The sequence below is a fragment of the Crocodylus siamensis genome, chromosome 4 (genome assembly GCF_052110815.1).
Source record: "Crocodylus siamensis isolate JL-2025a chromosome 4, ASM5211081v1, whole genome shotgun sequence".
NCBI lineage: Eukaryota > Metazoa > Chordata > Crocodylia > Crocodylidae > Crocodylus > Crocodylus siamensis.
Window position 1 is genome coordinate 54,468,852 of NC_143398.1, and position 24,682 is coordinate 54,493,533.

The following is a 24,682-nucleotide window of genomic DNA, read 5'->3' on the forward strand; positions in this document are numbered from 1 at the left end:
AGGAGACGATCCTCCAAGCCCAAAGGAAGGTAATCCCAACGAGGATCAAAGGGAGCAGGAGAGCACACAAGCCTCTGTGGCTCACCAAAAGAATCCGGGAATATCTCCTTGCTAAAAAGGAGGCTTATACCCAATGGAAAGAAGGGATCATCACCAGGGAGGGCTATTCTGTAGTTGCTCGGGGATGCAGGGGGGCAGTTAGGAAGGCCAAGGCAGAGATGGAACTGGGACTAGCTTCCCAGATTAAGGACAATAAGAAGTCCTTTTTTAAATACATAGGGGGTAAAAAGAAGGTCCCGGGTAATGTGGGGCCCTTGCAGAACGACATGGGAAACTTAGTCGTCACACGGCAAAGCTAACATGTTTAATGATTTCTTTGCCTCCTTCTTCCTAAATAGGGACCAGAACAGCCACCTCCCTGCTGGGCCCCCCTTGGGCCCCGGGGGAGGCACACCTGGGCCATGGGTTAGCGAGGATTTAGTTAGGGAGCTTCTGGAGGGGTTGGACGTATTCAAGTCAGTCAGTCCGGATGATCTCCACCCTAGATTTCTAAAGGAACTGGCTGAGGTCATTGCAAGTCCCCTGGCACGGCTTTATGAGCACTTGTGGTGCTCTGGTGAGGTACCGGAGGACTGGAAGAGGGCCAACATGGTCCCCATCTTCAAAAAAGGCAGGAAGGAGGACCCGGGAAACTATAGGCCGGTTAGTCTCACCTCGATCCTAGGCAGGCTGTTCGAGAAAATTATGCTGGCACACATCCAGGAGGGGCAAGCAGGGGACTGCATGCTTAGGGGCAACCAACATGGGTTCATCAGTGGAAGGTCCTGTCAGACCAACCTGGTGGCCTTTTACAATCACATCACCAGATCGTTAGACGCAAGGGTAGCAGTGGATATAATCTTCCTGGACTTCCGGAAGGCTTTTGACACTGTCTCTCACCCCATTCTCTTTAAGAAACTGGGGGGCTGTGGTGTAGACATCCACACAATCAAATGGGTCGCCAACTGGCTGGAGGGCCGCACCCAGAGGGTGGTAGTGGATGGGTCCTTCTCAACCTGGAAGGACGTGGCCAGTGGGGTTCCGCAGGGCTCAGTCCTCGGGCCCGCGCTGTTCAACATCTTCATCAGCATGGAGAAGGTCCAGAGGAGGGCCACTCGTATGATCAGGGGACAACAGGGCAAGCCCTATGAGGACAGGCTGCGGGACCTGAACCTGCTCAGCCTCCAAAAGAAGGGTGAGGGCGGATCTTGTGGCCTGTTATAAACTAGTCAGGGGGGATCAGCAGGCATTGGGGAAGTCACTGTTTCCCCGAGCACCGCCAGGAGTGACCAGGAATAACGGTCACAAGCTGGCAGAGGGTAGGTTTAGGTTAGATATTAGGAGGCGCTACTTCAGTTGGGGCGGCTAGGGTCTGGAACCAGCTTCCAAGAGAAGTGGTGCAGGCTCCTACCCTGGGGGTGTTTAAGAGGAGGTTAGATGAACATTTTGCTGGGGTCATTTGACCCCAGTATTCTTTCCTGCCATGGCAGGGGGTCGGACTAGATGATCTGCTCAGGTCCCTTCCGACCCTACAAACTATGAAACTATGAAACATTCATATTGCTTGAAGTAATATTATGCTTTGTCTTGAGAAGATGCACTACCTGGTGCTGTGGGCATTTGGGGGCTTATGTGTTGACCAATTTTAGGCAAATTTTTCAAATTCAGGACAAAACTGTTATTTCACGGAATTTTAGGGAGATTATTTCAGTCAGTCCCCCATTCCCTGAACCCCCAAGAAAAACCATTAAAACTTCTTCTCAAGTTAGATTCCCTTCTCTGTCTTCCAGTGAGTGTTGTTTGTTTTCTTTCTTTCAGATGGCATAGCCTCTTGGATATGTGCTATATTAATAATGTAGTACGGATGCAATGAATCAGGATATTAGTCTATTTAGTTCGGTGTTGTGGCTCCAGGGGCAGAAATTACACACAAATTGATTTAAGTGAAACAGAAACTGGTTTAAACCTGCAAGAGAACAGACGTTCAGTGCACATAAACCAGTTTTGAAATGGCCAAAAGTAGTTTAAGGTAAACTGAGTAGAATGTAGTAACAGACAGGTCAAAGTGGTTTATGGAACTTCTGTCCCAGCCCCTTCATTGTTCAAATTAAATTGCAGTCCCCCAGCATCCCAGGATGCTTTTCAGTTCTGGGCTGGGCTATGCTATCTGTTCCAGCAGAGAAGGGTTGGCCCAGCCTTTCCTGCTGTCTAGCCACAGTAGTGAGGGCTGACTGGGAAAGGGGCAAAGGTGGGAAACCCAGCTGGGGACAGAGCCTGGTCTGCCAGGTGGGGGTAGCTCAGCCCGAGACAGACTTTTCCTGCTGGAGTGGAGAGGGTGGAGGCATGGTGGGACAGCAGGCTCAGACAGGGGAGATTTAATCCCCCTCGCCTCCCCTTTTCCCACCAGCACAGGACCCCAGCTGGCATCTGCCACTTTTTCCTCCCTCCTTGTGGCTGGGTGAGACCTGGGAACCCCAGATCCCTGGTCTCAGCTAGGGGGCAATCTTACCGTGCCTTCCCAGCCCAAGGCAGGGGTTTAACAGCCCCCACTCCCAGCTCTGCTCTGCTCTGCTCAGATTCCTTCCGGGCGCTGCTGACAGGAAGGGAGGGCTTGCTCTAGTGCCCCTCAGCTTCTAGCCTGAGCCACAGGCATGTGGCTGTATTTCCGGAATCAAAAGTGAATGTCTATTCACTTGCTTGTCTGTTCAATCTACACAGGTTAGACTAACCTGCAAAGATTGAATCAATTCAGGCTCAGCCTTTTTGAATGTCTGTACTTAGCCTGGCAGTGGCCAGTACCAGATGCTTCAGAGGAAGGTTTTACATAATGATTAATGCAGACACACATGCACATATGGAAGTCTCTTCCTAATCTCATTTATTCTATTCATCATTATGACTTTTGAAATACTAGATTGAGTGTACTGTTTGGATCACATCAGAGGCTTTTTTTGCAAAATGCATAGTGTCACAGACTTCTTTTGAGCTCAAAGCTTTTTTTAGATGGAGGGATTCAGATGATTTTCAACATCTAGTAGAACATTTAGAATAACTCATTTATACCTGGAAGGCTAGAGCTGTTCAACACTTGAAAAGTAAGGAACAAAAGTTTATATAAAGATAGACAAAAATATTTTTTTCTCAGGAAGAATGGTATATAAAGAAAAACGTGGGAAGGAGAAGAAAGGGCAGAGCTGAAATACTGTGCCCAACAAGGACTTTTCCTTTGGGTGGTACCTTATTTTGTTTTGTTAATGGCTAAGATTCAAAACAGCATATCCAAACTGTTGTACACAATTTTCTGTATCATTGCAATATGGAGGCCTCAGGTAAATGTAATCAAATGATATAACTATTCCATGCCTTGTTATGCATTTGTGTTGCTTTCAATTTTTTGCTTTACCCTTGTAGTATTGCTTCCTACTTCAAAGTTGTTACATCATGTGTTGTTAATATTTCACTGTTTTCAGAACCTACCTTAAATGTCATTCCTATACCTTAATAAATATAGTCAAAGTAGATATTTCCTTTGCTCAAGTTTTGAGTTCTGTTGTGTTTTTTTTCAGGGGGATTTTTTTGTTTTTTTAATACTCAGTTTCTTTCTTAACACCCAGCAAAACATCCCGTTTTACTTCTGTGAAAGCTCAGTGTTTTGGGCTTTGATTAGCATGCCTGATAGGCATACTGATTTCTTCATTAAATAGCTGTGACTAAATAACACAAAAACCCTTTTTCCCCCTAACCCAGGCTTTCATTAGCATGAAAGATAATTCAGGTATATTCAACTATCAGTTTCTCAGATGAATCATATTTTCATGTACTGCTTGGTAGGGACAGATAAAAGTTAATCATCAAAGCTAATTGTCTTTAAGGTGCAAATCTACCCTGCCTTTTGCCTGACATGGCTAACTTACCTCTCTTTGTTGAATTCAGATAAGAATTACAGGGGCATAATATTTCATTGTTGAGGTCAGCTCGCTTTCACAAAGCTTCACAGCCTTTTCTTTCACTATGTAATATTTAAAAATACATATAAGTATATCTGAAACATGTTTATTAAAATATTTTGAAAAAAACCGTTCAGAATGATTTATAGAAAGCTGCGGGTGGTCCTCTAGTTATTGAAATGTTCTTTGTAATCCACAGGATGGCATGTGATGGTAGTACAGCCAGTGGGCTGTAAATGCTAGGGTGCATATAAGGTGAGTCACGTGTGCTAAAACCAGACAGTATCTAAAGAGGCTTCTCTTGATTTATTTTCAGGATATATGGGCACCACCTTTTTGGATACAGCCACAGTTATGGGAACATGACAAACCTCATTGTTTTTGCACTTTCAGTTTAAAGTATTGACTGAGCTTGAAACAGTTCTTGAGACTGTCTGCCACCTTCCCCTCTTGTGGTGAATGCCTACTCTTATTTAAGATTTATCTTTGGCATTAAGTCACAAATCGCTTCCAGCTAAGGATTTTTGCATGCCATAAAGGAGATGCTGCATTGAACATAGACAACCTCAGAAAATGCAACCTTTAGCTGTGTCTCAAGTAAAACCTGAGCTTCACGTCTGACATTTTTAACTGGCAGGATTTCAGAGACTTGCTTCCCAGTTGGAGCTGAAATTTGTGAATTTTCTTTTTGCCTTTATTCTGATCATTCTCCAATAACCAGTGTAGTGTGAAATGCTGCAGTAGGTATTTTGATGCAGATTAAATGGACCCGTAGAGTCCGAGAACTGACATCAGCAGTTTTATGAGAGCGAGAGAGTGATGACAGTAAACTTCTATTCAGATAATGCAGGTAATGATGAGCAGCTGATTATTAACAGCAACAATATACTGTGTTTTAGTTTTTTACTATGTTTTCATGGTCCCTTGTTGATTTGGTAGTTATTAAATTGGACTGGATATGACTGTTGTGTTGTATAATTCAGGGTTTTTTTGGTACCCTAGTCTGTAAACATACTACTTATGTCAGAATAAGAACACATGATGAATTTTATGCTCCAGTTTTATAAAGTGATTTTTATAATGTATTATAAATTAATGAGTACCTTTGTAAATGTACAGTTTATTAGCTGGAAAGTCTATCACATCTGGACATTTATTTTCAAATTGATACCTTAGATACGGCAGGCTTAGTTTTTCATGTTTGCTTTTTTCCAAAGTGTTGTTATTTAAATGAAAAGAAAGACAACCAATCTGGATGTTAAACTTAAAATATTTTTGAAGATTCATAGATTCCAATAGTAGTATGGAAAAATCTTAGCCGTGGCAATGTATTAAGTGAAAATATGAAACTATTTAAATTTTCAGAATTTTCATTCACTAGGAATATTATCACCTCAGATTTTTGGAAGTTTGAACTTCGTTGCCCTAATTTCCCAGCACAGTGCACATACCACAGGTAGGCACCATTATTAATCATCGGATGGAGACTAGCCATGAAGTTTTTGCACAAAGGTCCAGGCTAGAACCTGGGCTCCCTTCCAAGATAGCATCCATCTTACTGAACCATACACGCTTTAGCTTGTTCTCTTCCCCCCGGCTCCACATATCTTCCCTCTCTTGACTGCTTGGTTAGGGGAGAGGGGGAATTTGAAAGACAGACTTGGTAATGCTCCATGGTGAGTGGAGCATCATGCTGGGAAGTCAGAGATGACTTGACTTGATTCTTGCTTTCTGGGTGAGTGCCCTAACCACTCCACCAGGTCACAAAATGCTTAGACACAGGAGTAGAGGTGGATGTTGTTTACTTGGATTTTAGGAAGGCCTTTGATATGGTATATCACCCCAGTCTCATAAATAAATTAAGACGCTGACTTAGATGACTACACAGTCCAATGCGTGGCAAATTGGCTTGGGGGTTGCACCCAGAGAGTGGTGGTGGATGCGTTGGTATAATACTGGAAGGATGTGGGCAGTCATAGTCATCTCAGCTTGTCGGGAAGGGAAAGATGAGGGCTCATCAGGGGAAGACGAGGGCGGAGGAAGCCTTGGACCACAAAACCAAGCAGCACCCACAAGTACAGCCCAGCCTAGACCAACGAGTGGAACATATACACAGGTAAGTAACAGGGGCCAGGGCAATGCTGAGATTAGGGGGCCAGTGCACACATCCTCAGAAGGCCTCAAATGCCTCTACAGAAATGCTCGTAGCATGGGAAGCAAGCAGGAGGAACTTACTCTCCTGCTAGCTGACACTAACCCAGACATAGTGGGGATCACTGAAACGTGGTGGGACCCAACGCATGACTGGGCGGTGAATATCAATGGCTATGGGCTGTATAGGAGGGACAGGACAAGGAGGAAAGCTGGGGGTGGCGCTTTACATTAAGGAGGAATACACATCCTCATCAAGTAGCACAGCGTCAGAGGAGGGGCACGCAGAAGTGCTCTGGGTTAGAATACAAGGCAGTCGAGGGGAAAGAGACTTAAGGGTGGAGGTCAACTACAGACCACCCAACCAAAGGGAAGAGCTAGACAGGAATTGTTAAGTCGGCTCATGGAGGTAGTTAAGTCAAAGGACGTGGTCATCATGGGTGACCTGAACTTTCCAGACATCTGCTGGGAAAAGCAGTCAGCCAGGTCTGACCACTCACGTAGGTTCCTAGCCCAAATGCAGGACCTCCATCTAACCCAGGAGGTGCACAGCCCCACCAGGGGAGACGCCTTATTGGACCTGGTGCTGGCCCCGGGTGACGACCTGGTGAGGGGGCTGCGGGTGCTCGACCACGTGGGTGACAGTGATCATCGCCTGCTGGAATTCACCATCCAGCGCAAGGTGGCAGAGGCCCGCAGCAAGGCAGCAGCCCTAGATTTCAGGAGGGCGGACTTCAATGAGCTAAGGAGAATAGTCGGAGAAGTACTGAGGTCCCAGAGGGGAGGGGAGCCAGGTGTCCAAGGAGAGTGGTCACTCCATAAGGAGACGATCCTCCAAGCCCAAAGGGAGGTAATCCCAACACGGATCAAAGGGAGCAGGAGGGCACAAAAGTCCCCATGGCTCACCAAAAGCATCCAGGAATGTCTTTTATCTAAAAGGGAGGCATACACCCAATGGAAGTGAGGGGCCATCACCAGGGAGGACTATATTGTGGTTGCTCGGGGATGCAGGGGGGCAGTCAGGAAGGCCAAGGCGAAGATGGAACTGGGACTAGCTTCCCGGAACAAGGATGACAAGAAGTCCTTTTTTAAATGCATAGGTGGCAAAAAAAAAGGTACTGGGTAATGTGGGGCCCCTGCAAGACCTGCTAGGAAATCTGGTTGTCACACCAGATGACAGAGCTAACCTATTTAACAACTTCTTTGCCTCCATTTTCCTAAGCAGGCACTGAATCAACCCCCCTACTGGGCCCCACTCAGGCCCCAGGGGAGGTGCACCTAGGCCAAGCGTCAGGGAGGATCTAGTCAGGGAACTTCTGGAGGGACTGGATGTACTTAAATCAGCTGGTCTGGATGATCTCCATCCCAGAGTGGTAAGGGAATTAGCTGAGTTCATTGCGGGAGCCCTGGCATGGCTTTACGAGCACTTGTTGTGCTCTGGTGTGATGCCAGAGGACTGGAAGAGGGCCAATCTGGTTTCCATCTTCAAAAAGGGGAGGGAGGAGCACCCGGGGAACTATAGGCCAGTTTAGTCTTACCTTGCTCCTGGGTAAGCTTTTTGAGAGAATTATTCTGGTAGATGTCCACGAGGGGCCAGAAGGAGAGATTATGCTTAGGGGAAAACAACACGGGTTCATTAGAGGCAGGTCCTGTCAGACCAACCTGGTGGCCTTCTATGACCAGGTCACCAAATCCTTAGATGCAGGGGTAGCGGTAGACATAGTCTTTCTGGACTTTCTGGACACTCTTTCACCCCATTCTCATTAAGAAACTGGGGGACAGGTGTTGACACCTACGCAGTCAAATGGGTCGGCAACTGGCTGGAGGGCTGCAGCCAGAGAGTGGTGGTGAATGGGTCATTTTCAATGTGGAGAAATGTGGGCAGTGGGGTCCCCCAGGGCTTGGTCCTTGTGCCTGCACTGTTCAACATCTTCATCAGTGACATGGACGAGGGGGTAAAATGTACTCTGTTCAAATTTGCTGATGATACTAAGATGTGGGGGGATGTGGGCACACTAGAAGGAAGGAATAGGCTACAATCAGACCTAGACAGGTTACAGGGGTGGGCGGACAAGAATATGGGATGGGATGGGATTCAACACTGACAAGTGCAAGGTGATGCATCTGGGGAGGAACAACCGGCACCATACCTACAGGGTGGGGAACTCCCTTCTCATGAGTGCAGAGGTAGAAAAGGATCTTGGAGTCATCATTGATGAACGTGGGCCAGCAGAGTGCAGATGCAGTCAGGAAGGCCAACCGCACCTTGTCATGCATCCACAGATACATCTCAAAGAGGTCCAGGGAGGTGATCCTCCCCCTCTATGCGGCACTGGTAAGGCCGCAACTGGAGTACTATGTCCAGTTCTGGGCATCGCACTTCAAGAGGGATGTGGACAACATGGAAAGGGTCCAGAGGAAGGCCACCCACATGATCAGGGGGCAGCAGGGCAGGCCCTATGAGGAGAGGCTAAGGGACCTGAACCTGTTCAGCCTCCACAAAAGAAGGCTGATGGGGGGGGATCTAGTGGCCATTTATAAACTAGTCGGGGGGACCAGCAGACATTGGGGGAGTCCCTGTTCCCCCGAGCACTACCAGGAGTGACAAGAAATAAGTCCCAAGCTGGCAGAGGGTAGATTCAGACTAGATAGCAGGAGGCGCTACTTCACTGTCAGGGTGGCTAGGATCTGGAACCAACTTCTAAGCGAAGTGGTGCTGGCTCCTACCCTGGGGGTCTTTTAAGACAAGGCTAGACAATCGCCTTGCTGGGGTTGTTTGACCCCAGTACACTTTCCTGCCATGGCCAGGGGTCAGCCTTGATGATCTGCTTGGGTCCCTACTAACTATGAAACTATGACTCCAAGATTAACATGAGTCATCAGTGTGATGAAGTCATCAGCAAAGCTAACCGCACTTTATCGTGCATCAGCCAATGCATGACAAATAGAACCAAGGAGGTGATGCTTCTATGCGGCACTGGTTAGACCATAGTTGGGGTGCTGTATCCAGTTTTGGGTGCCGTACTTTAAGAAGGATGTGGATAACCTTGAGAGGGTCCAGAGGAGGGTCATTTATATGGTTAAGAGTTTGGAGGCCAAGTGAGGAGAGACTAAGGGACCTTGATCTGTTCAGCCTCCACAGGAGAAGGCTGAGAGGTGATCTTGTGGCCACCTACAAATTCATTAGGTGGGGGTGCAGCAAGGAACTGAAGATGCTCTGTTCACCAGGGTGCCTCTTGGGGTAACGAGGAACAGAGGTCACAAACTGACAGAGAGCAGACTTAGGTTGGTGTCGCAGGGGCACTCTGGTGCCCTGCTCCTATGAAGATATAAGGGCAGCTGCCAATCTTCAGGGCAGCACAGTAGTCGGTTGCTGGGGCAACCAGGCTGGTCAGATGACCAGAAGGGGGCAGGGCCTGACCTTTATAAACAGCCAGGCAAAGGCCTGAGTTCAGTTCCCCTCTGGAAGCCTGAGGAGCAGGAGCTCTGCTGCAGAGCAGTCTGACCGCCCGAGTGTCTGCAGCATGGTACGGGGTGGAGAGAACCCTGACAGGGAGTTTATGAAGGACAGTCAGGGTGGCTTAGAATTTACGTTATAGCCAGGAGGCTGATTTTGTTATAGCTGGTTGGCTCATGGCTTTGTGTTTCCATTTGGTTGCTTGTGTACGACCAGAGGACCGGGTGAGGCTGTAGGGGTTGGAGGAGGCCTCAGGGGAGCTCCCCAGTAGTGTAGGGGTTCCTGGTGCCCTGGAAGGGCACAGCGATCGGTGCCAGGGAAGGCACAGCTGTTTGGCGCCGGGGTGGTGTGTCGTTTGGGGGGTGTGGACCCTAGCCCTGGGTGGGCGATAGCCAGAGAAGCCCGAGCAGGGCGGAAGACCCAGATGGAGGGTCAGGGGGCCAGGCACGGCTACGGCCACCTGAGCCCCGACTGTGGGAAGCGCAGGAGCCGAGACCCGAGTGTGCCTGAGACCGCGGGAAGCGCTAGGCACTGGCCCGAGTGCAGATGACCGCAGGAAGCACGGGAGACAAGGCCCAAGTGTGGGTGAGACCGCGGGAAGCGCGAGGCGCAGGCCTGAGTGTGGGTGACCACGGGACATACGGGAGGCAGGCCCCAGTGGGGCACTGTCTGTAGGGGAGAAGCCCCGGAAGTGGAGCAAGCCCATTGAGAGAAGCCCCAGGAGAGGGTGCGTGCTGAGAGAAGCCCCAGGAGAGGGCACTTATGGGAGAAAAGGGCCCGGTGTGGGTGAACAGTCGGGCGGAGGCCTTTGAGAGGGCCTCCACAGAAAGAACGTTGGTGGGATAACGTCTGTAAGATCTGCGAGGCTTGGGGCGTGCTACAGAGGAGGTTGGATGTACGCGTAGCCCATAAGGCTGGGGGATGCACTAGGTCAGTCCTTACAGAATAGGGGTCAGGACGAACGTAGCACCGTGTCCAAGAGGAAAAGGGCAGCTTCCCTTATAAAATTATATAACAGCAAGACATGGCGGGCAAGAACGAGGGTGCTGAATCTCCTACTTGGCACGGTAAAGAGGGTGCTAGAGAGATCACGGCCACTCCCTAGACCCCGCTCCATGACAGTTGGATATCAGGAAGAATTTCTTCATGGTAATGGTGGCCACATTTTAGAACCAAGGGAGGTGGTGATCTCCCTAACTTTGGGGGTCTTTAAGAGAAGGCTGGATAGGCGGATGCTGGGGTCATCTGACCGGATGGCTGGGGTCATCTGACCCCAGCACTCTTTCCTGCCCAGACAAGAGGTCAGACTTGATGATCGGTTGAGGTCCCTTCTGACCCTAGCATCTCTGAATCTATGATTGATTGATGGTCACAGCCTCTGTCATGATAAATTATGGGCATGGAAAACTCGCATTTAGATTTGTGAAACCTACACAAGTATTTTGGGATAAGTCAGCTCAGCCTGAGAGCCAGTTGTAGGTAGTCAGTAATTAAAGAGTTTGCTGGGCTGGAAGGCTGGCAGTAGCTGTAACTGATGAATTAATTTGGAAGGAGCCACAAGAAGGCTTAAACTCCAGGAGCAGAATGCAAAGGGGGAAAAATGAAGGCTGTGATGTTGAGGGAGCAGTGCAGAGCTTGGGTTGCCCTCTTAGGGTCTGAAAAAAGATTGAAGGTTTGACTCATGAGAAATAAACTGGATAGAAACCCAGACCAGAGCTAAATGGCCTCAAGGAGGAAGCTAAGTGAGTGACCTCCTTAGAGGAATGTTAACACTTCCAACAAAGTAATTAACTTCTATGCAGTTTTGTACTTTTGAATCCTGTTCTGCTGGAGCTGTGAAATTTGTTCCCCCAACCAGTCAGTCTTGCCAGAGAAGGACATTTCATAACATTGGGGTCAAGAGGGGGCCATGCCATATTAACAATGCCAAGTCACTTTTTGGCATTTCCTTACTGTAGAGGGGAGACCATAAGTTTTTTTTTTTTTCCATTTTGTTTCCTTGTATTTAAAATTGGGAGCACAGATACAGTCTCCTGTCATAATCTTTTTATGTATGCTTGAAACAAGCATCTTCTGTGAATAAGATCCTAAATTTACTTTTATGAAGAGGCATAACCAGTATTCCGAGCTTTTAGAAAACTCTTTTATAACTTTAAAGAAAAAGCATTCTTAGGATAATGCCTTTCTGATCAGATCAAATTTATTAAGTAGCTAGCAACATACCTTTTAAGAAACTGAAAAGCTGATGCTTAATATTTCAGGATAAATAGGTTTGTTTTAAAATTAAGTGACATTTCTATTGAATTATTCATACTATATATTGTAAAATAAAAGTGATGTAATAGTGGGGGGGTGCACAAAATCCCAGCTGGCAAGAGATTTTATCTGGCCTGTGGTGGGTCCTTCAGTCCTGTCGGGTCCAGGTGCAGGAGGGCAGCCTGGGCTGTAGCACATGCAGCCGGTCCCACCACTGGGTGCACGGCAGGGCCAGGGCAGCACAGCAGCTAGACTCCTTTTCTTGGCAGACCTGGTGGTGGCAGTTCCTTCTGGCTACCACTGCCAGTGTTGCCACCACCACTGGACCTGGCCTGGGCAACCTGGCCCATCTGCCCCACATGCATCGCTGAGGGTGTTGGATACAGCATGAAGGCAGGGTTTCCATGGAGTCCAGCTGGGGACCTGCATTGGCAGAACACACTTGGCTGGGCAGTTGGGATGGGACAAGGCCTAGTCTTGAAGATAGAGGGAAGAGTTGATTGGGATGCAGAGATGGGACAGGAGACAGAGGCTAGGAAGTTGGTGGAAAGGAATGGGAAACAGGAACTGGGAGTTGTGGGGGAGAATGTGATTAGGTAGGCAAGGGCACTGGGATTGGGATTGGAATCCTCAAAGGGAAAAGTAAGCTTGCTTTGTTCCATAGATGAGAAAAGGAAGGTGGGAAGACTGGAACTGTGATGAATACTGTGTTCAACTTGTTCTGGTCAGACCTGAAGAAGTATGTCTGACATTCAAAAGCATGCTGGGCAGAGAGCAGTGTCTGAGACAGGTGGCTAGGGCCAGGGCCAGGATAACATGCTGGGATTGTGGGGTGGTGACAGCATGTGGCTGGGGCCCAAGGCACAGCCACAGTCAGCTGCTTGCACTTCCCTGTGTCAGGTGCTAGTTCCGCAGGCCGGGACATGCTGGAAGCAGATCACTGCTCAGCCCTGATCCTGACCCCAGCATGGCCCTGCGTTGTCACCACTCCACTATCCCAGCCCCAGCCGCCTGCCTCACTCACAGATGCTGCTTCATGCCTGTGGAACTGGGCATGCTTTCAAATGCCAGACTTATTTCTTCAGGTCTGACCAGAACAAGCTGAGCACAGAACTCTCTCAGAAAAAACAGAAAAGACAGAGATGTGCATGCATCCCCTCATCCCCTCTACCTGTTAGGAGCACATTTCTTGCATAAGAACCGATCCCTCTCTGATCTCACTGTTCTCATACTTAAAAGGTGAACTTGGGAACAAAAATTCATAAATTGGCTGAACACTAAGGCCCTGGCATATGTTACACTTAAGATGTAACTAACCAGTTAATCAGGTCTTAAATTGTTACCTGGCCATGACATGATAAGACAAGGAATAAGTCACAAAGTTATTATGTTAAAAATTTGAGCTTGCTACTTGCTGATTATTGTGATCCTGGGCTCCTCCTACTCCAGTAATAAGCCATGATTGGGTCTGATGCTCAATCCCATGCCTGCTGCCATGCATGTGTTGCATGGTAGGAAGCACAATTGTGGGGATTGCACATCAGTTCCCATGGCACCTTTTACTTCCACATCTCCCAGGGGCCTAAAAACCAAGGACTTAGCACTGTTTCTTGTTTTATGGCACATTATAATGAACCTGATTCCTGAATTTTTCCATACAAGAAAGGTGAGAATAACCTTCCTCCCTCTGGGCAAGCTTTGATCTCCCAGTAATGAGCTTCTTTTATTTTGTTAATTGTGTCCGCTACCTCTGGCATTTTCTCTCACCCTCTCCTGAAACTGTTTTACTGTGCTGTGCTCTGCTTGTTCCAGTCAAACCTGAAGAAGAATGTCTTGCATTTGAAAGTTTTCTAACTCCTATTTCATACTATATATGTTACCTTATTTTTTCAAGCTTTAGCTGTCATTGTATATGAGCAGGAAAGCATTTTAGAAACAATTCTATAGAATTATTGTTTTATCTTACAATTCTAAAAAAAGCCAAAAAAGAAATGAAGAAAATGGTGTAAATGCCAATCAGCAGGTGTTTGTATACTGCATTGAAGTATATAAGTGAATAAGAAAATGCCATATAAATCACTTATTTAAAAGTCACTTCTAAATAGTGACAGTCTGAAAAAGCTATTGCAGGCTAAAGCCGATTCAATCGGCAATAAACATTTTAATAATGATTCCCTAAATACCTATTTTCCTAATGAGTTTGGACTGGAAGAAACTATTTGACATCATCGTGTCATTTATATGAATTTTCAAATGCATTGTAGACATTTCTGCTTGGTACATTGCAGTTCTTTTCATCTTTATCAGTTTGACTGCCAGCAGTCTGACACACATCCCATGGCCATAACCTGCTTGCTTACAAATAGTGCAATAATCTTTTGAACACACTGAAGGGTTTGATAGCATCGTTTTCAATGCTGGCAATTGGAATATATTTCAGAAAGGAATGTACCCAAATCTGTACAGTAATAAGTTCAAAATTTTGTTAATTTATAAATGATCTAAACCATGTTTCAAGATGCCTTTGATTAAGAAATTCCCAACATTAGAGAATTGAGAATGATGTATTTGTAAATTATTCCACAGTCTAAAACAGGGGTGGGCAAACTATGGCCCGCAGGCTGGATCTGGCCTGCAAGACCATTCTATCTGGCCCGCGTGGCCCCTAAAAAATTTGAAAAATTTAATATTGCAGGAGGGCCTGGGACCGTGTGAGTGCACCACGCCGGAAACTTGGGTAAGGGGGTGGGGGGGGATGGGGGGGAACCCCAAGCAGGGGAGGAGCTGGGGGAAAAGCGTCCCAGGAAAAAGCTGAGCCTGGGGAAAAGTGGCCCCTCCCCTGCCCCATGGCCAGTGCCCCACGGTGCAGCCGCTTGCAACCTGTGCGGACCTGTCCTGAGCAGACACTGGCAGCCCTATGCAGGCTGCGAGCGGCTGCACCATGGGATGCTGGCCATGGGCTGGGGGAGGGGCTGCTTTTCCCCACCATGCTCAGCACCAGCTTGTAACCTGCCTCCGCTGCCAGCCTGGGTCCCATGCCAGCTCTGGGCGCGCCTGTCAGGGCTGTGCATGGTGGCAGCAGCTGTGGCCCCCCTGCCTGCCACACTGGGCAATGTTTGCTGCTGCTGCCTGCCTGGAACTCAAGGGTTAATTTTGTCGCTGGTTCTTATCATGAACATGTGGCAAATGTTTTCAGCCCTAGAGTGCACTTGTGTGTGGTCTGGATCCTGGGAATACTAGTCAGCTGATTGGGGGTCCTAGTTTGGGGAGCACAGTGGCTCCCAGCCACAGGAGCAAGCATTGGCACGGTACAAAGGGAGCCTGGGATCATGATGCTGGATCCCCCTGCAATGGCACTATGGTGTGATGGGATCTGATGATTGATCTCACAGTCGCACCTTCTGCCTGCAGGAGGTGCAATTGTTGGGATCTCGCATACAATCCCATCACACCTTTGTAATATCTGCCAGTGGCCTTAGTCACTATCAACTGATTAAAGCTTTTTAGTTAAATTCTCTAAATATTCTGTCTGTATTGAGCATGCTGTGGACCAGGGCTGTGTGAAACTGAGGACATTCTTTCTAGCTGCAGCTCTGGCTTTTTGTGGGTGGGCAGAGTCCAGGTTAACTGAACACAGGGTAACAGCCTTTCCTGTGCTTTTAATATTCTGTTTCAGGATACCTAAGGAGCCTGGAGGAGAAATCTTCCTTATTCAGATACAGAGGAGGCAAGGCTTAGTCTTGAACATAGAAGGAAGAGTTGATTGGGTGCAGAGATGGGAGAGGAGATGGGCTGGTGGAAAGTAATGGGAAACAGGAGCTGGGAATTGTGGGGGAGAATGGGATTAGCTAGGCAAGGGGATTGGGATTGAGACTGGAAGCCTGAAAGGGACAAGTAAGCTGTTTTTTTTTCTGTAGATGAGAAAAGGAATGTGGGAAAGTGTGGACTGGCATGAGATGACTGAGACTGGCTAGGTGAGAAGAATGGGACTCGTAAAGAGAAGGAGAGTTTGAAGGGAATAGGGTTGGATGTGGCAGAAGGGAGTGCAACCACTCTACCTTGGGATAGAACCCAAGAATCCTAAGCATTATCATTCCCCTGCTGATGTGAAACCCACTGCCAGAGTGCACACATATCTCCTCCTCCACTAGTACTACTTTGTATAGAAAACTGCCTACTTACTGCTGTCAGTTGTTCCATTATGTCAAGTGTCACAGAGGTTTGTGTGGTAGAATTAAAGGTTGAATCATGTAGATGTCAATATGATGCCTTTTGGTAGAAGTTCTGTTTTCAGTTCCTTTTAAAATTTTGAACGTTTACATGCCGAAACAGTTAAAGCACTTCATCCCCTCTTGAGAGGTGTTGGTTGTGTACCAGAATGAATGCATATTGAAAATCTATCAAAAACAAAAAAGCCGTTTCTTACAAGATAACCACTCTCTCTCTCTCTCCAATCTCTCAGTTTTCAAAGGGAATTTACAAAATATCTTTTGCAGACCAGCCTACAAACTTCACTTCATCAACCTACTAGATACAAAAAAATATGGACTAAATATAGACACTGGATTTATTGCAAATTTATTACTTGCCTAACACCTGATACCCCAGGTAACCTCTCTACAATTTACCAGCTACATTTTTATCACCAGGTCAACATTTCCCCTCTCCTCCACTTGTTTCTCACCCGTTGTCTGCCACACATTTGCATTTTCACTGTGGTATTCTTGCATGCTGGCTTCTGGCTTCTATCCCATCCAGAAAGAGCACAGAACAACTGCAGATGCTGCCTCTGCTTGAAGAAAGGTGTTCGTACTTGAAAGCTTGCAAAGAAAACATTTCTTAACTATTTTAGTTGGTCTAATGAAAAATATCAGATCATTCCCCCTTGAAACACTTCAGTTTTGAAATATTCCGTTGATAGGTTCATAAAGATTTTGCCCCTACTCTAAGCCCTCTGATTTGGTTTCTGTTAAAATCTAAATGCCTAGTTTGTATGACGAAGGATGTTGTCCAGCCTGCAGCAGGTCTCTTGGCCTTGCCTGGCACAGGCACAAGGGGCATCCTGGGCCATGGTGAGTGCAGCCAGTCCCAACAACCCTGGTTGTGCAGCGGGGCCGGGGTAGCGTGGTGACAGTATTCTGTTTCCTGGCAGTCCTGGTGGTGGCAGCGGCTCCTTCTGGCTGCTGCTGCTAGTGTCACCACTCCCACCAGAGTTGACCCCACTGCCTGGGCACCCCGTCTGCCCGGTTCCAACCACTGGGGGCGCTGGACAAAGCAGGCAGGCAGGGTCTCTGGGACCCATGCAAGCAGGGAATGCTCAGTCGGGTTGATGGGATGGGACCACAGGCGGGCGGGGAGTGGGATGGGTGGGCGGGACCGGGGCTGGGATCTTGGGGCAGTGACAGCGTGGGGCTGGGACCAGGGGCAGAGCCATGATCCACTGGCTTCATGTCCTGCATCAGATACTGGTTCTGTGGGCAGGGGCATGCCAGGAGTGGATCATGGCTTTGCCCCAAGCCCCAGCCCTGCCTATCTGCCCAACAGGCCTGCTCCCAGATGCTGCTTCCCACCTGCCCATGGCCCAATCCCATCTTCTCGGCTATGTGTGCCCTGCCTGCAGGGGTCCCAAGGCAGTCTCCATGGAGACCCAGGGGATGGAGCTGGGATTGCTGGATGGTGACAGTGCAGAAATAGGCCCTGGGGTAGAACCACTTAGAGAGTTTGAGTGGGCTGGGGGGTGAGGGTGGTGACCCAGCCCACAACAGCTCACCCAAGCTCCCTAAGTCACCCTCCAGTCTAAATAATTGCCCACCCCTGGTAGGGGATTGAAAGTGACAAAAATCCTGTTCTAGAGAGTTTCACGGAGCAAGGATCTTGTCAGTTTTAATCACCTGCCAACTCTCAAGAACTTGTTGGATTTTTTTCACCCTGGTAACCAGGCTTAATTTTCTGAAGAATGATTTTTTCTTAAGTGTTTGTTTGATTATGAAAAAAAATAAATTGGAGGTTGAGGAGAAGGGTGTACATTTGACTCGTCATCCTATGCCATGCTGCTTATTATAGAAGGCAGGTGGTTCCTATGAATTACTCATCATCTCAACAAGCGGTGAAAATTAATTCCATACCCTGTAGCTTTTGCAGATGTCATTGTTCAATGCTTGCTGCAAAAACAGCCTTGCAAATGAAAACATTGGACTGATTATTAGTATTTAATGGAATGGACTGTGCAGAGGAATGAATAATATTATCCATAAAATGGGCATTAATAGAGGCACCTGGTTAACCAGCTAAGCTTCTTACCCTTCAGGTTTCTGATAGAATTGCACAGCTCAAAATGCACAAGCTTACTTGGCTCTGTTTCCCCTTACCTTCAGAATTAAAGGAAAAGAATATTAAGTATCCTTTTCTGCTGTTTAATTTTATTTTAGATTTTGGCCTCCTAAGGTCTACATAGATATTGAAAGTAATTATTCAGATGTTGACTGACAGCCAGCAACTGAACTCTTCAAGTGACAAATCTGACAGTCAGCTGTTATTTGCTCTTTGTAAGTGCAATTTTGTATAAAAGGATGTTAAAAGGATAAGAAATAAAGAAGAGGGGTAAAATTAACCTTTGTTGTTGTTTTTTTATCATACCAAAGAAGAAGAATGGAGAATCAGTAACTAGAAGATGAGTAAATTCCCTTCCTTAAAGGCTTTTAAAGTGTGTAGTAATTGCAGTTTTGGTGGGAAATATGAAGATTTTATTTTGCTTCTGTAAAAAGAAAAGACCAAAGCAAATATATTAAAACAAGAATACAAGTATGTTAAAACCATTCAGTGTTTCATGTTCAATATCATCATTCAGTAATACTGAACCACACTATCAAGTTTTGAAACTGCTCCTTGGTGGAATTGGTAGCAAAATTCCAACTAACTCTATGAATAGTGGAGGAGAGAGTCTCTGGAGCTAGGGACAGACATTCAAAAAGCCTGAACGTGAATTGATTCAATCCTTGCAGGTTAGTGTAACCTGCAGAGAGTGAATCAGTTTACAAGTGGATAGACATTCCCTTTCCATTCAGGAAATGCAGACACATGCCTGCAGTGGCTCAAGCCAGAAGCCTGGGGGAGCTAGAGCAACCCTCCCTACCACAGGGAAGCTGAGCTGAGGGAGTGGGATATGGCCAGGCCCTGGGAAGCCCAGCCCAGTACCTCTGACAGCCAGGAACAAACCTAGTACACAGGACTTCTCAGCCCCCAGAGGGGAACTCTTTTTTTTTGTCCTCCCTCTCCCACTCTTGTCTCTCCACCTTCCTCCTGCCTACCCCCTGCTGCTGTGGGGTGAGAAAGGGGGCTCTGTGAGGCTGCCTGGCTCCAGAGGGGGTCTCCTTCCCCCCCCACAGAGGGGTAATGGAAGTGCCATGTTCAGCTTGGGGGGAGGGAGGTTTAGGGACCCCCCACACACTCCCCCCCCCATGGTGTGCAGCCATTGCCTGACAGCAGCAGCAGGTGGAGAGGTCAGGGCCCTTTTGCATAGCACAAGTACGGCTCTGTCCAGCACTGCTTGGGGGGCCCTATTGCCAAGGCTCTGCTTTCTGTGCCTGCAGCTCCAGTACTTGCAGTGGGGAAAGCCCCGCGCTGGATTCTGTGAAGCAGTGGGCAGGGCTCCCTCCATTCCCAACAGAGTATGGGGACCTGTGCAGCAGGAAGCGGGGGAGGCAGCAGGCTTCAGTGCAGGGCTTCCCCTGCTGCCAGTGTTGGAGCTGCAGGCACACAGCACAGAGACCTGGTGACGCTCCCTCCCCCTATGCAATATTGGCCGGAACCACGCCTGCACTGGGCATGACCACCCTGACTTCCCCGCCTGCTGCTGCCTGGCAGCGGAGGCTGCATGCCATGAGGGGAGTGTGCTGGGGGGTCCCTACACCCCCCCACCCTCCGTCACACCCCACATACCCACATCCTGGCCACTGCCAGCTCCCACTGCCGCTCTAGGCACAGGCTGCACACTACGTTCCAACTTCTGCCCAGTTGCACCTCTTCCTCCCTCCCCTTTCCGCTGCCTCTGGTTGCAGTGGTGTGGGGGAAGAGGGGCTCTGTGAGAGGCTGCCCAGTTCTGGCCCCAGAGGGGAACTCTGTTCAGTGCTGGAGGGGACTCTTTTCCCTCCCCTTGCCCCTGTTCCCTGCCCCTCTGCCACATCCAGTGCTACACAGAGTCCCCCTCCCCACCCTGAGAGAAGGAGGAGGGGGAAGAGTCCCCCCCCAGCATGGAACCTCCCTCCTCACCCTGTGGGACAACTAACCCATCATGGCCCCATTAAAGTGAAGGGCAGGGAAAAGGGTTAATTCCTCCCTCTCTCCCTTCCTTGCACCCGGGTCTGCCAGCCCCAGGGGCCACCGCCATGGCTCTGTCCTGTCTGCTTCCTGGCAGACAGGGTGGCTCTGGCTGTGATGGGGGAGGAGAGGAAGGAGGGAAGAATTAACCCACTCCCTGCCCACTTTGCCTTAATAGGGCCATGCCAGCTGGTGTCTGCACTGGGGCTGGTCCCTGCTCAGACTAGAGAACAGAGGGGCCCTGTGGCTGGAGGGGCCCTGTGGCTGGAGCAGAGAGCTCTGCCCAGCCCAGAGAGCATGTTAGGATACTGGGGGAGTCTGGTTTAACTTAAACCAGGAAGGGGTTTGGGACAGACATTGCATAAACTGGTTTGAGCCAAATCAGTTCAGTCTGATACAATATACAACCAGGTGTATCTCAAACCAGTTTTCGCCATTTTGAAACTAGTTTATGTGCACTGAATGTCTGTTCTGTTACAGGTTTAAACCAGGTCTGATCACTTAAACCAGTTTATGTGTAATGCCTGTCCCTAGGCCACAAGGAGAGCCTTATTTAGACTGTTTAGTGGAAGAGGGGACTGTCTTTTTCTCTCTCACTGAAAAGTGTTTCATACTTGGCCCCTGGAGGGCCACACACTTTTTTACTTTTACCTTTTGTTTTGAACTTTTAAAATCTTAATCTAAATCCATTAATGTTTTTCAAAAGTACAGTGTAAAAATCTCAGTGTACATGTTTTCCTGCAGATAATTTTATCAAATTTTACTATGTTAGTCAAGTTTAACATTTAACTTTTATTCATGAAAAATTCTTTGGAATAGGATGTGTCAGCTACATAGAAAATAGACAAACATTGAAATATTATTGTTTTTTGTTGTGCGTCTTTGTTAATATTGTAGCTATGAAACACATTCCTTCAAATATTCTTGGAGATATAGATCCAAAATATTTTAGTTATATATAACTAAAATGTTTTGGATTTCATGCATTATTTGTGAGTGCTAAAAATGAAGCTTGTGTTTTGTGACATTTTGAAGGTATAGACATTTTATCTTGAAAAACAGAAAAAATGCATTCTGTGTATGTAATAGCAATACAATTTTAGTTTACTATGTATTTTTAAATTGAAAAGTTATTTAAGTAGTTTAGATTAAACTGGTTATATATGTGTTATGTTCTTAATAATCTTCCTTGGGCAATCCATGATTCTTCCTGCAATGTTTGTCCATATCTAAGTGTAGGCTTTCCTTTAATGTTTGTACAACTCTATGATTATGTTTGCATACTTTTGAAAAAGCTAAATCCTTTCCACCTTCTGGTTTTTCATTTTCTGAAGGTAAATCTTTTTTAATTACTTTGCTTCTTTTGGTGTTTATATGAGTACTTCCATTTTTTCCAAGGGAGTACCATACATGTGTGGCAATGAACTACCCTAGACATCACAGAGATTACAAAACCATGGGAACAAGGAGAAAAATTTTACTTTCAGTTAGGCAAGGGTTTCGTAGCAACATCTGAATGAAATAAATGCTTAGCAGTATTTACTGAACTGCTATAGTACAGGGGCAAAGTACAAGACCTACAGTATATAAAAACTCCCTCAAGTATTTACTGGCTTTACTCTTTTTCAGTCTTGATCATAAATTACACTTTTCTGTTGAACTCAGTTATAAGAAACAAAAGTAAACTTTAAAAGAAATTGATTAAAATGATTAGAAACCTTTTAAGTATGTGGGGGGGGGTTTACTGGAAAAAGTAATTGTCACTTATCAAGGTGAAGAGAAATGTATTTATTTTTATTCTATATTTATTATAATTTTAGATTTCAAAAGAGACTTTATCCTTAAGTAAGTGACACAAATATATTCATCAAAAGTTAAGTTGATTATACACCTGGATTGTGCTTGTCTTAGGCTATTTATGGCATCTCATTGATTATATCATCATCAAAAAAAGAGACCAACAAGATATCAGAGTGACAAAGGCCATGAGAAGTGTAGAATGCTGGACTGAATACAGGCTTATAGTCTCTAAGCCGAATATGTGGACACATTCTAGTAGACAACCAAAAGGTAAAAAAGCACCCAAAAAGCTCAGCATCTCCAAACTGAAACAGAAGAATATGAAACAAGCATTTGTTGAAGAACTGCACAGCTGGCTAGTAACAACTAATGTAAACTCCAATAACGCTGAGGAAAATTGGGCATCCCTTAGAGACTCTGTTTATTTGGCTGCATATAATACCCTTGGTCCAACCATATGTAAACATCAAGATTGAGTTGATGAAAACGATACTGATATAGGGAGACTCTTGAACGAGAAACATTGGCTCCATAAGGCCTGCTTAGAAAAGAGCACTTCAACATTTCATAGACATTAGACATTAGGGCCGGAAGGGACCTCGGGAGATCATCGAGTCCAGCCCCCAAACATCTAAGAAGACAACTTTTGCTACCATCAAAAGGATTGTCCAATGCAAACTCAGAGAGATGCAAAACTCATGGCTAAGCAACAAGGCATGTGAGATTCAGTCCTATGCAGACAGGAATGATATGAAGAACTTATATGATCCTCTGAGGACAATCTATGGGCCATGATCATCAGGAACATCTCTAATACTGAATGGTGATGGTACCACACCGCTCACCAATAAAAGAAAGATGCTGCAGAGAGGGGTAGAACACTTCAACATCCTCAGTAAACAGTCATCTATTAGTGCAGAGGCAATTGATTGACTGCCCCAGGTAGACATCAACATATCTCTTGCTGATCCTCCAGCGCTGACTGAAACTATGAAAACAATTAACTTTTTGCCAAATGGTAAAGCACCTGGAGCAGATGTTATACCAGGAGAGGTCTACAAGGCTGGAGGCTCACACATGGCTTTGAAACTGAGTCTTTCAGTCAATGTGGACTCAAGGTATTATATGCCAGGTGTATAATGACACATCTGTCGTCGACTTGTACAAATGGAAAGGCAATAGAAAAACCTGAGACAGCCATCAGGGCATCTCCTTGCTGTTAGTAGCTGGTAAAATCCTCACCAGAATTTTGCTGAATCACCTTGTGAAACACATTGAACAAGGGCTGTTGCCTGAGAGTCCATGTGGTTTCAGGAAAGGACATAGGACCATAGACATGGTGTTTGCAGCTCATCTACTTCAGGAGAAATGCCAGGATCAGAACTCCAAACTGTACATGACTTTCATTGCCCTGACAAAAGCATTTAATACAATCAGTCAGGAGGGACTTTGGAACAGCTTGGCAAAGTTCAGTTTGTCCAGAGAAATTCATTGCAATTGTTCGGCAGTTCCATGATGGCATGCTCCCTCGTGTTATGGATGACCAGTGAGTCATCTGAACCATTCCTAGTAACCAGTGGAGTGAGGCAGGGCTGTGTTGGCCCCAACCCTCTTCAGTATGATGTTTTCTGCAATACTTACAGATGTCTTTTGTGAGTGTGACACTGGGATCAGTTATTGAACTGATGGCAAACTCCTCTTCAATTTGAGGAGACTACAAGTGAAGACAAAATTACAGGAAGTGATTGTTCGTTATCTTCTGTTTGCTGATGACTGTTCCCTGAATGCCAAATCTGAGTCTGACATGTAACAGAGTATGGATCATTTCTCTTCAGTTTATGACATGTTTGGTCTCGCAATCAACACTAAGAAGACAGCAGTGATGTATTGGCCTGCACCAGGAAAGCCTTACTAAGAGCCTGCCATCACAGTGAATAGCCAAACCCTCTAGGCCAGGGGTGTCCAACCTTTTTGAATGTAGGGCCGGACCACAAACTTTTTATCACTCAGTGGGCTGGTTAGCCATATTCAGAGGCCTCACAGGAAGTGGTATCACATCAGGAAGTGATGTCACATGACCTTTGACACCAAGTTGCAGGAAGTGACAATGAAATGGGTCTGGAAATGTGGTTTAAAATCCAGAATAAAAGCAAGAATGAAATAATACCAAACACTTGACTAAAATAAACACTTTTGCTTCTCTTCGCTTCTCAATGAATGAAAGAAGCATAATGCAAGTCAACAGATCAAATGTGGAAAAGATATCAGCCAGAGTGGAAACTAATAAAAGCAACAAAATATGGGCATTTTTGAGAATAATCTTCAAGAAGATTTATTGAATTTAATAACTTGTTAGTAATACATCTTTAGCAAGTAGTAACAAGTTGAAACCCCAATCCCACACAAAGAGAAACAGAAGCAAGCACAATCCAAACACTGGACAGTATTTTTACAAAGATTTTTACCTGCTCCAAATTTACATTGGAGCCAAAATCATTCATGCCCTATTCTTGAGCATATTGTTCAGTCTTAAACGAGTATACAGTACAGCTGCAGGGGGCTCAGCCACAGCTTTCCCTCCCTGGTGCAGTCCTGCCAGTCCATCCCATCCCCTATCAAGCGGTGGCTTCCCCATGTGCTGCTGCACTTTCCCCTTACCTGTGCCAGCTGGTCCCAAAAGGCAGAAGGCTCCACTGCCGGTTCTGCTGGCTAGTGC

At 46.6% G+C, this 24,682-nt stretch overlaps 1 protein-coding gene across 2 annotated transcripts in view; it reads left to right on the plus strand.

Annotated features, from left to right (window-relative positions):
* The window catches only part of NRCAM (neuronal cell adhesion molecule), a 250,160-nt gene that overhangs the window by 43,776 nt on the left and 181,702 nt on the right, over nucleotides 1–24,682 (plus strand). The window contains exon 1 of one of the 2 annotated variants that reach the window (XM_090042305.1): nucleotides 16,384–16,458. The exons of the other annotated variant lie outside the window; for it this stretch is intronic. The gene's annotated coding sequence lies outside the window, so the exon portion shown is untranslated. Of the gene's footprint in view, nucleotides 1–16,383; nucleotides 16,459–24,682 lie in introns of those variants that run through there. 2 annotated transcript variants of the gene reach the window in all.